A 13,304-nucleotide genomic window follows, 5' to 3' on the forward strand; every position below is an offset into this window, starting at 1 on the left:
AACCAACGATAATTTTCCATCATGGATTAACCTGCTGATCGGGTGCTCGATTGATACTTGATCGATTATTGTTCGGCCGCACGAAAAATGCACGAAACTGCTCAGGAATGTCCATCAGATGGGCGACACCCTCGCGTGTCTTGTATCGTCTGATCAACAGTCCAAATAATTCAGTTTAGTGTCATTTAAGACGAAGAAAAAGTCGCCAGTCACCTTATTTGAGAAGCCGACACTGAAACGTTGTTGTAAAATGTTTCATGATTAATCAGTAATCAAAATAGTCGCTGATTATCATTATTTTTCTGATAACTGACTAATCAACCCAAATTTTTAATCTGAATTGTATATAGCGTATTAATCTGTAAAGTACAGAGTAACTAAGGGTGTATGTAAAAAGTTAAGTCTCTCCTTCTGAAATGTAGTGAAGTAAAAGTATAAAGTAAAATAAAATATAATAAAGTAAAGTACCTTAAAACTGTACTTAAACAGCGGAGGAAGAGGTACTCAGATCTAGGACTTGAATAAAAGTAGCAATAAAAATACTCGATTACAAGCAAAAGTCCAACATTAAACATTTTTAAGCTAAAATGCTTGAATATTATCAGAAAAATGTACTTAGAGTATCAAAAGTTAATGTAGTCAGTGGAGCTATTTTCAGCTTCTTTACATACTGATGAGTAGTTGAGTTGTTAAATCTACAATACTGCATCATATTTTCTAGACTGATTCAGTGGTGGTTAGTAACAAAGTACATCTACTCAAGTACTCTACATAAGTAAAAATTGGAGGTACTTTTCCATTTTATGCTATTTTTTCCTCACTAGAAAAATATTGTACTTTCTACAACCCTACATTTATTTGACAGTTTTAGTTACTCGTTACTTAAATAAGTAATATGTTAAATATAAAACAGGTGAGGAGCTTTTAAACTTTGATGCATTGTTACAGATGAAATTACCCAAAACCTCTTTTCAATAAAATCCGATTATTAAAAAAAAAAAGTAACTGGTAGCTCCAGTTGTCAGATACATTTAGTAGAGTAAAAAGTAAATGACTTACTTTGGAAACGCAGTGGTGTTGGAGCATAACGTAGCCGTGGTTACCAGTTACCTTGCAGATTAAGACTGTACTTAAAAAAATTCATGCACGATGATTTCATTGACTATGAGGAGCCGGCAGTTTATCAAGCGGTTGAAGCTGGCTTCACTTTGACCAGCAGCAGCATCAATGCATCAGTGATTATGATTCATAATAACTGGCAGGGGGCCATTCACCTGAATAAGGTCATTTTACTTTTGATACTTTAAGTGCATTTAACGATAAACCTTCACGTACTCACTCACTGTCGTAATATTCTTGATGCAGGACTTTTACTTGTAATGGAGCATTCGCAGCCGAGATGAAACGTGTTAATCGGTGAGCTTTAGAGGTGCTGGTGGGAGGATTTTATCATCGCTGGACAGAGCCAGACCCGCTACTTGCTAAGATCAACATATTTGCATATTTAGCTGGCAGATACGAGAGTGGCATCTATCTTCTCATTTAACCCTCATGCTACTGCATCGGGACGCTGTGGAAGAATAATCAGAAGATTAATCAATCAGCACTTTCTGTTTTTATTCTCGTCTGTGCATTTATTTATTTGCACTGTTTTCTTAATGAAATGAACTGCAGCTTTGGGGAGAGAGGGTCTGACTTTCTCCAAATGGAGTTGCTTTGATCCGGCAGTTTTGTTTTCACGTTGAGCAGAGTTGGTTTGACCTGCGTTCATTAATTACTTTACATCAAAACATTAGAAAACTGTAATGGAATATTAATGATTCTTTTAAAATCAGGTTCTGAAGTAGGGACGGGCAGACACACAGTTTAATATTGTGTGTGTATCGAACATGCTTCCTTAGTGTCAGTTACACACACACACGCACACACACGCACACGCAGACACACACACACGCACGCACGCACACACACACACACACACACACACACACACACACACACACACACACACACGCACACACAGCCTGTCACTCTGTCACCTACGTGAAAGTTAACAACATCTCCATGTCAGAGAGAGAAAGAGAGAGAGAGACAGGACAACTCTGGACGATTCGGACTCTGTGTGTGCGTGTGTGTGTGTCTGTATGTGTGCGTGTGTGTGTATTGATCAGTCTAATAATGATGGCTGATCAGCTGGACTGTAGCGGCCCCCCCGCAACTCGGACAGAAACAGACCTGAAATCTTATTCGTCCCATACTTAAATTCCCTGCCTCCATTTTTCATACTTTTCCTTTGTGACCTGGAAACTTAGCGCTGCCATCGCTCCAGTCGTCCCAAACCCTATGAAATTAGCAAGACCTTCATCCTTCTGTTCTTCCTTCCGTCCCTCCTTCCTTCCTTCCTTCCATCCTGCCTTCCCAGCTGAACAGGTCTCCTCCGGTCTTAGTTTGGGTGTTTGGACCTTCACTCTGTGTGTCTCAGGCCTCCGTGAGTCTAATTTACGCTAATCAACTTAATTAAAGCAGGAGAGGGACGCTGACAGGGACACATTCACACTGAGCTGAACGTCCAATCAGAAGAAAGAACCAGAGCGGAGCAGAATGCGGCCACAAGTCACTTAAACCATACCAGCTAGCCGGCATCCAATACTAACCCGCCCCTGGACCACACCAACTGACTGTTGGACCATGTTAACCTGGTTGTTAGTCAGTACTAACTAACTCTTAGACCGTACAAGCCTGCCGTTAAACTATAACACTCCTCCCCAGTGGGGCGTGGGACAGTTGAAGGGGAGGCGTGGAGCCATAGATACGAGGCAAAGATTATGGCGACAGGTGCGTTGCGGGGGTTCACACTGCCACTGCTGCAACTGCTGACAGTGTTGATGAGCTGGTCAAGTCGGCCGACCAGACTACAACAGCTGCGCATCTCACGAAGCCTATCAGGGTACTTTAACCCCATTTTCTTTGAGGAGGGACCCACGGTGTCAGATTTTGAAAGCCCCTGGACTATTAGAGCTTACAAGCCTGCTGTAAGAATGCACTAACTAGTTGTTAGACCGTCCCAACCTGCTGTTAAACTGCTCCAATCTGCTGCCGGAGCGTACTAGTGTCCTGTTAGATTGTTGTAACTAGTTGTTAGAACGTCCTCACCTGCTGTTAGACTGGACTAACTAGTTGTTAGACAGTACCAACCTGCCAGTAGGCTGACTAAAGGGACATTAGGATGCACTAACGAGCTCAAACAAGCGGGTGTGTAGTTGTAAGTCCGCAATAACAGCCGGTCAGTTTACATTTTCCGGTTGTACAGTAAAGGTGGATTTATCCTACTGTAACACACTCTCTCTCTCTCTCTCTCTCTCTCTTTCTCTCTCTCTCTCGTTCTCCTCCACACAAATCAATTTTACCTATTTTTAGAGCATGAAAACATTGCTAAACACTGCGTATGTGTATGTTTGTGTGTGTGTGTGTGTGCGTGCCAGGACTCCAGCAGTGGGCAGATTGAGAAGCAGCGTGTTGTTACGTCAGGACAGATTAGTTTGGAAACCCTACAGAGAACACACACACATACACACACGGACGCGAGCACAAACTGTTGTCCCTGTACTAAATCTATCTTCGCTCTGCGTGCTTTGGGTGTGTGTGTGTGCGCGTGTGTGTAGACTGACGGCAGTGAGGTGTAATGAGCTCACCGTAATGACTTTATTGCTGCCCGGTTAAAAGAGAAGAGGAAGGATGTCAATGTTACATCAATTTTTGATTAAAGATCAGCATTGCATTTATCATTTTTATTCTTGTGCAGTAACTGGTGTTTTTTTCTAAAGTGTGCTCATGTTTTTCTGGTTGTGCTCTCTGTTTTGTGACTCAGAAAATTTGGAAGGAATAGTTTGAGATTTTGGAAAATGTGCTTCTTCGATTCCTTGCAGACAGTTGGATGAGAGGATCGAGTCCACTCTTGTCTGTACGTTAAATGTGAAGCTGGAGCCAGCAGCTGGGTGGCTCTGTCACCCACAGCTAGCCTGGCTCTGTCCACAGGGAACTGAATCCATCTACCAAGACCTCCAAAACTCATTAACACATTATATCTCGTTTGTATAAGTCTACAAACAACCCATTGCAGTTTTACGAGTGTATGTGTGGCAGACTGTTTCTTGGCCGGGAGCACTGTTTCCTGTCTTTATGCTAAGCTAAGCTAATCATAACCTTGCTCCAGCATCATATTTAATACACAGAAATGAGAGTGGTACCACTCGTGTCATCTAACTAAAGTGTATTTAGCACTAATACTCAGAGTACTGCAGTTTGTGGAGTAGTGCAGTGTGTGAGTGTGCGTGCTTAACCGGCTAACTGCTGCCTACAGTACAAAGCACAGCGGCGCCGGAATGAGTTTTTGTGAGTTGGGGGGTCATCCAGCTTCGGATTGGCGTAATAGGCTAGTGAACTTTTTCACGTCAACTTCCTTTCAATCTCATCCTAGCCTACTGTTTTTGTACAACCAAAATATGGTAGGAAATGCACTCCGTGTACTCATCGGGGAACCAATAGATCAAAATGGTAGCAGTTTTTAATAAGGTTTGAAACAGAATCAAATTACACATAACAGTATGTTAGTATGCCTCCTTAAAAAAACAAACAGAAAGCAACCCAGAAGGGTGAGGTTTAGTCCCTTAGGCTTATTAAGTTTTGAGTGAGCCTACCACCCCCAAATCAAAAGCTATTTAACACTTTGTGTCTTTGTGGATGTGCAGGAAAAGCAGGTTGTTAAGCTGTCACTGTAGATTGGATGCAGGTCTTCAAATGACGGAGACTTGAGAAGCTCCGCTCAGCTGGGGCCTCGGACATCAGCGCAACGAGGTAGACACAGTAGCTTGTCCACCTCACTATGTATTGTCCACATTGGACGGCAACGTAGTTCTCTATTATTTCCTATAGAGTCTCCCGGGAGGCAAACATCCCTGTCACCATGAATTTCTCAGGAACCCGGTTCTTTATTGCCACCATGGTGGTCAGCTGTTGAAAATTGGACTTCTTCCCCGCGGCCCTTGATGGCAAGCCCCCGCCGCACGAGAAATCGCCGACAGTGCAGCTGGTCCAGCATGCCCTCCCGCCTCTGGCCAGGCTCAACGGCCTGCTATCCGGGAGCCCCTTCTGCACAGCCTGCCCGTGTTTAGCACTCCTCCTGTGGTTGTCCAGAGTCTGGGGGGCGTTTTTTTTTTTCCAGTCGTTCACCCCTATACTTGAGAAGTTTTCCTCGCGAGTGTGATGGGTATGCGGGGCACAGCTAGGAAAGACAGCACTCGGGATATGCGGTTGTACGCAAACAAACACGTCAAACACACGTAATTCATAATCAAATTTTTATTGGATGTCAGATCACTTTGATGTAATGTGACCATTTTACCATAAAACCTGAAAGTGGGGGGACAAAAAGTCTTGTTGCCCCCCCAACAGCTAGACACCTCATTACTCCCATTCTGTCTGCTGTGATTTATGGAGCTACCTGTGTGTGCATGTGTGTGTATATGTGTGCGTGTGTCTGCACCTGCTCTCCATGTTCTCAGGAAGTTTCAATTAAGTTCCCGTCATGTGACATGGAGGAAGTGATGGCAGTAATGAAATGTGATTGGATGATTATTATGAAAAACACAATTAGTGGCCTGACGGAAATCAGAGAGAGAGAGAGAGAGACAGAGAGAGAGAGTGAGTTAGGAAAGTGTGTGTAAAAAGGACAGAATATAAAGGAAAAGTCAACTATGTGTCTGAAAAACAGAGGGTGTGTAAATAGGGCGGCAGTGATGAAGTGTTTCCTCGTGACTCATGTCTCTTAGGTATTACACACACACACACACACACACACACACACACACACACACACACACACACACACACTGAAGTTGTGAAGGTCACACTGACACATGTACACACACTTACACGTTGTGTCTTCAGATGTGAGGCTGCAGGAAGTTATCAGGAGTTAAACCTGTGAGACTCTGGACGTCTCCTAGAAATTACGTTTCTATGCAACTAAACTGCGACAGCAAACACGTTTTGTTGGAAACTCAGTCACAGGCTGGATTATGTTCACAAGCAACATTTTTTTTTTTGAATGAATGAATGAAGCAATATATTTATTAACAGCAGCAGAGTCACAAGGAGGTGGTTGGGGTGGATGATGGATGTGCAAGGTGCACGACTGTTACACAAGAGACCAGGGTTCACATCATCAGTCCCGTCTGTGGTGAGATGTAGGCAACAAAAGCACTTTGGTTAAGCTTAGAGAAAGATTGTGGTTTTGGTTAAATGTAAATAAACATGTTGTGTCTGAAGTCACTGTGAACCTTTTTCTGTATTAAACGGGACCACGATCTTTCCCTGACCTTAACCAAGAGCTGCCAGTGCCTGAACATAACCATAACAAATTAATTAACAATGCCGTGGTCACTACATTCTACTGATATTTTTACGGAAAAGAAATACGTTGTCTGTGAACATTTTACCAATACGCTCAGTATTAACATATTAGCTACCTGCCAAACACTTAAATTCACAACATATCCTCGTTGTGTTAACAGAAAATGTAATCCGGTGCAAAACATGTTCGCTGTTGCACTTCAGTTGTATATAAATGTAATTTCTAAGAGACACGGTTGGTTTTATTTGTAAAGATGTCAGTCCACACCGAAATCGGTCATTTTTTGGTCTGTGTTCGTCACAACCGACATGTGGGAGAGAGAGTGTGATTGTTCTGCTGAATCTCGGCTGGTTAAAGCAAACATTTTTGACCTTTTTGGGAAATACTTTTATTCCCTTTTTGGTGGAGAGTTAGTTGGGAAGATTGATGCCACTCTCATATCTGACATTTAGATATCAGGCTACAGCCAGGAGCAAGGTAGCTTATGACCATGAGGTCGTCTGACAGAATTCCATAAATCACATAAATACACCTTAATAACAACAACTGTGCCACAGTCTATATTCACATTTAAAATGAGAGTGAAGTGATGATAGACAGGCCAAGAGTTGATAGAAAATCGTCTTAAAGGATAAGTCTGGTGTTATTCAAATTTTTTTCTTAATGTCAAAAAATAAAGACCAAAATCAACAATGTATTGGTCCATCTCTCAACACTTTCTTACTTCCCTACCCTGTGTCCTGGGCACTCAGCTTTAAGCCCTTTGGTTCTCACTGAAGACATGAATCTTTAAAAACAGCTCACAAATATAGAGTTTAATTTTTAAATCCTAAAACAGCTGGTCCCTGAATTTTTTACCAATTGCTCCTCAAAGAGGAAGACATTTGTGTACTCGTTAGGGAATAGTTAAGTGACTATTTTCAACAGTGGATTGATCCACATTTGGTGCTCTAGAGACAGCAGGATTGGTTTATGTGTGATTGAACCAAAATAAACTAGTGTGTGTGTGTTCATGGTAATAAAGGAACATGTCACCAAGTTCAACAATGTGGCTCACAGATGTGTTTTTAATAGTTTATAGACAACGTTGGAGCTCTGTGGCACAAAGGAATAAGATCTATCAAGCTTTGGATACACAATAACAATACTTGTTTGCAGGGTCAGTTCATTGTTGGTTTCGGTCTTTATGTGGGATTTGTTGACAGTAAGAAAAATACAGAGTATCACCACACTTATCCTTAAACTCTACCGCCCCCAACATAATTGTTCTCCGCTAGTTTTCAATGCTGGCATAACATCTACAGATGGCCAAAAAAAAAAAACGTAACGAAAAGGATTTACTGTCAGATGTAGCTGGCTTAGTGTAGACCAGAGTTCAGATTTTAAGTCAGAAAGACGGCTTCTGAGTGTAAACAAGAAAATTACAGAAAAGTTGATTATGTCACTCACAAAGTCACGTAGAAAACAAAGTTTCATAGAAACTAAGACACAACTTTACTCTCTACATCCTCCTGTCTTCTGTGGTTTCATTCTGTCAGCCTCAGTTTTTAGTCTAAAAGACCATTAGAGTAGGAACCAATGAGTGCGCCCCGACCACCTGCCTACCAAGGTGTGTGTTAATGTGTGTTTGTCTCACGTTTCTTCTTCCATTAGTTGAGTGCAGAAGCTGTTGAATGTTTGATGAGTCAGCATGTTGAGAAGGAAGTGACGTCACGGCCGTCTTCTCGTCTTTCGGGCCGGGTTAATGTTTTTCTGGCTGCAGCTTCGGGTCCTACTCGATTGGAATAAAGGTGTAGAAAACATTCACCGCTGTCTTTTAGCCGTTAGTCCTGGGGAGTGATAAAACCTCCGTGACGTGTTTGTTTTCGTGCTGATGAAAAATGAAATTAACAAGACTAACCAGTTTACATTTGCTAAATGGAACTAGATAAAATGCACAGCTGAGGCTGATGGGAATATCATTAGTTTTGCAGGTATTTGGTCATAAACCAAGTATTGGACAAATAAAAATTGTGATGGCGCTAGATGAGTAGTAAGTCGAAGGATCACGTTACATCAGTGTGATTAAATATCATCCTGAAGGGGACACAAGTGCCTGAGCCAAAAGTCCTGGCAAACTATCCAAGAGTTTGGGTTACTTCAGTCTGGAACAAAGTGGATAAAGACTCAGATATTCAGCTGAGTTGGACCAGCTGTAGTCTGGATATAGCCGCCAGATTTGGCTACATTTTGGGGCTATGGAGCTGGGAAGATTTGGGCTGGTGTCGGTACCGGAAATCAAATCACCGTACACTCACTTACACCTCCGTATGCATGCAGTTGGCCAATCAGCCAATCATGTGGCAGCAGTGCAGTACACAAAATCGTGCAGATACAGGTCAGGAGCTTCAGTTGACGTTCACATCAAACATCAGAAAAAAATGCGATCTCAGTGACTTTGACTGTGCGAAACCACTGATCTCCTGGGATGTTTACACACAACAGTCTTTGGAGTTTACTCAGAATGGTGAGAAAAACAAAAAACATCGTGCGAGCTGCAGCTCTGCAGATGGAAAGGTCTTTTTGATAAGAGAGGGCCGAAATGTTCTTGGGCAAGATACTGAACCCCAAATTGCCCTGATGGCTGTGCCATCAGTATCTGTGAGTGCGAATGGGTGAATGTGGAATGCGGTGTGATGCGCTTTTGGTGGTCGATAAAACTAGAAAAGTGCTACATAAGTGCAGTCCATTTACACACACACACACACACACACACACACACACTGAGTCACAGGGAGGTCAGAGGAGTTCAGTTTTTTTCTGAGACAGTTCAGCAGGGTGGGAACGAAGTCAGATGACTGTCAGTAGACGTTCAGAAGAATGTGAGTGTAATCTCTATTATTAGACCACAGATTATACTAACTCAGCTACAACACACACACACACACACACACACACACACACACACACACACACACACACACACACACACACACACACACACACACACTTATCTGTGGATTATAATCCCAATCCCACAATCCCCTTCTGGATCAACCAATCATGTCCCACCAAATCCTGCACAGCCTGCTGGGTAACCTACATGCAGTGGGTTGCATACGTGTGTGTGTGTGTGTGTGTGTGTGTGTGTGTGTGTGTGTGTGTGTGTTAATCCCTGATAGTCTGTAATAGAGGAACATCTGGTTTATCTCTGTGATTCTGAAGCGTCCTGTTCAGGCAGAAAACAGAATCAGTTACAAATAATAACTTTAATTTTTTGGCACAATTACTAGAATAAAATCTTTGCCGGTCGTTACCAGCACTCCTGGTGATTTTCTGCATTCTTCAGGTCACAGTGCATGCTGTATATCAGTTAGCAATCCCAACAACGGCACGTTGACATTTTTTGAGTTTTTGTCTGTTGACGTGTTTGCCGTGGGTGGGGGTAGACTGAGAGGATGCAAAGAAGGGTCAGTACTAGATTCTGAACATCTGTTAATGAATCAAAGAGTTTCTATTCACCCGGAAACATCCAAGCAATAGAAAAACCATTACAGTTGCATGCAAAAGTAATGACAGTGGTCATTGTTGTTTAAAAATCAACCTTTCTTACTGTTACTTTTTCTTTCATGAACTTAAAAAAAAAGAAAAAATGAAACCAAAAAAATGTGGGATTTGAGATTTGCTTTGGGTCATTGTCCTGTTGTAGAAGCCAGCCTCTTTTCAGTTTCGTCCTCCCGATTGACTGCAGGACATTTGCATCCAGAAATCGGTGACATGTAGTGGTATCCATTCCCACCTCTATTTGTGCAGTGTTTCCTGTGCCACTGGCTGCCACACAACCCCAAGCAGAATGTTTCCACCTTCATACCCCCATGCTGACAGCTTGCAAGGGTGGGGGTTACTAAGTACTGTCTTAGTAGGGTTCCCTTTTGCTCATGCCACAGTTAGTTTGATTCTTTTCCTGTTTTTCTCAGTGCATTAACATTTGAAGAAAAGGCCATTTTAATGCGTGTTAGCTGCATCTACTTCTTTTCCCTCCAAAAATCAGCAATATATGTAATTTGCCCAGGGCTGCCCAGGCTTTCGCATGCAGCTGTGTGTCTTTTCTTGCCTCCTCTTTGAGTTCAGTGTCAGTTGTCAGACGGTGAGGTGGCTCATTAGTGTCGGGGCCCCTAAGGTCTGCACCTTTGTTAGCAGTATCAGTTAGAGCAGTGGAACAGATCAGTCCTGGATCTTAGTGTGAAAGCTGAGTCTCACCTTGAACAGAAAGTGTCAGGTCTCGATGGAGCGGAGCAGCTATTTAAAGGCAGAGCAGAAGTCACGGTGTCCTGAAGTGAAGGTTGGACGGACGGAGTAACCTCACTGTACCTCCTGCTGTGTGTGTGTGTGTGTGTGTGTCAAATCCCTGCTGCTGTATGTAAACCATACAACATGATGTCAGTCGTACACATGGGAGGATTAAAATTCACACGAACAGACTCTACATCACTTACCGAGCGTGATCCAAATTAAATCCCTGATTCTGGCAAACTGCTTCTGTACAAACTGACAGAAACTGACTGGTATCGGTCATCAGTAATCACTCATTAATAATAGCCACATTGAATCATATTAACTGAGGTGATTACTGTAACCTCATCTCTAAATCAGAAGATGGTTAAACAACTACCTTCAATTCATAAAACTGACCCACTGACAAAAAAAAAAAAAAAATGCTGAAAATGACAGTTGCCTTGTTTTTTAGATGCATTTTTTTTATCAAATATGTTATGTTTCCTGTGACTGTTACGCATTAACAGCCACACAGTAGGAAACGTTGGGTTTGCATCGGCAGTAACTTAATACAGCTCTGATTTGGCTGTGGGAGTGTGAACAGTAAACAGTGAGGTGGATGTCATTGAGTTCGTGGTTGTTTTGCGTCTCTCTGTGGTCACTGTGTGACTCGTTTCGGTTGTCTTGTGTCCCGCGTTCCTGTGAATCCCTCGGACGTGAGAGGGCAACTTGAATCTTGCTCAGGGAATGGTGGAGTCAGTCGCAAACAATGACAACTACTACTGCTTGTAAATACGTTGAGTGGCTTCTGCTGGAAAAATGCCAACCATAAATAGTATGAAAAACATTTCATGATTTCCAACTTTAAACCTGCTGAAACAAAGAGTGTGTCATCCAGCCACACTGCCGAGCGAAAGAGGGGCTGATGAACCAGATCACTGTTTGACAGAGAGGTAGAAGAAGAGCTTTAACATTTTTTTTTATTTTGTTTGTTTTACTTTTTCTTTTTCTTTTTTTTTTCATTTTGCTGGACATAGAACTCTTACAAACAACCTGGACAGAAAATCGAGGATGTGGACGAAGAACAGAGAGACTGCAGGTCACCTTTCAGCTGACTCTGTGTGCGCGTGTGTGTGCGTGTGCGTGCGTGTGCGTGTGCGTGTGCGTGTGCGTGTGTGTGTGTGTGTGTGTGTGTGTGTGCGCGCGCGCCATAGTTTCCCAGTGAGCCGACCACAGTGACATCACCAGTTGTGTTGCTACTAAACAGCGCTTCCATGACAACCAGAAAATAGACAGACAGAAAGCTGGACTGTCTACAAACCTGTGTTTCCACCTGTCTGGCTCAGTGGGTGCTTTCTGCTCAGCTGATGTGGCTCCTCAGTTCCCTCATTTGTATCGCTTCCTCGCGTCTTACCTCCTATCTGTGAGCGGAGAGCGGAGGAATTGCATTCGCCAAACCGGAGAGGCGCAGGACATCTCAACCGTCCTATAATGTGTAGGTTGGCTGATTGATTGACTTGTTTATTTAAGTGTCCTGCACCAAATTGTCTGCAGCCCATATGGTTTTACAAGACGCTAGGCGGCAACAACATGACAAAACATGAATTTCAAAGGTTCCAATTTACGTGACAGAAATATCCTACTATTGGTGATACATGTGCTCTTTGTTTTAACTGCCATGGACAACCAAACCAAACCAAACCAGGATTCTTTAACTGAATTTTTTTCAAGCTTCGATTCCTTAAATTCTCTGTGCATAAGGCGATGAAACACAAAATTGGTTATAGCTCCATTGCAGCATCACAGTATCACAGAATTTGACTGATAGAAATAAAAACCAACAGACAGTTAAAATGCTTTTATTGTGGAAAGAATAGAACAGATATTAGGGATAAATAAAAACGTAAAGTTATAATAGTCTTAAAAAAAATCAATATTTGCAGGTCGCAGGTATAGAAAGTCGTTCTTTTTCAAACTGGGGCTGGATATTATAATAGTAACCATGACTATCGCCTAATTTTCTCTGAATGAGCCGGTATGCGGTTAGAATGGAAAATAAGAAATGCGTCACCAAATTGACGAGGATGTTTTCGCCATTTGATTGTGTTTTGTTGCAGGTGCGCTGAGCTCTCAGGGCCACCGTAGCTACAGGCCGTCCACACAACACAAAAATCAGCTTGGTGTCTGTATCATGATGTATCCCAGAGGTCAGACAAACAATTTATCAAAATATCTACAGTATAAACGGCCCCACTGATATAATGACCCAGAATGTGCATCCTTTTTTCTGCAGTAAATCCAGCTAGTTTTCTCTGAGACATGCTTTTGTTCAGGTCAGAGTAAGAATTTAACATTAAACATTTTTTTTTTTGTGAGGAAAATGTGAGTGGGTTGGTAGCTGTGTGAAGAGCGAGCCAGGAAAATTAACCTTCCGTGAAAGTTTTGTGCCCTGAATTCAGTCTGTCAGGTAGGTCTTCCTCCCAACGAGGTCCTTCCAATCAAATCCAGTGTTTCGTTTGTGGTTTCAGGTCAGAGCTGCCCCAGTTTAGGTTTTGAGGTTAGTAATGAAATGGTTTGCTGAGATTTGAACTTGTGGAGCCAGTTGGAGGTCATACACAGCCTGGGAGGAAGCTCTGCC

The sequence above is a fragment of the Xiphias gladius genome, chromosome 16, assembly GCF_016859285.1.
Source record: "Xiphias gladius isolate SHS-SW01 ecotype Sanya breed wild chromosome 16, ASM1685928v1, whole genome shotgun sequence".
In the NCBI taxonomy this organism is placed as follows: Eukaryota; Metazoa; Chordata; class Actinopteri; order Istiophoriformes; family Xiphiidae; genus Xiphias; species Xiphias gladius.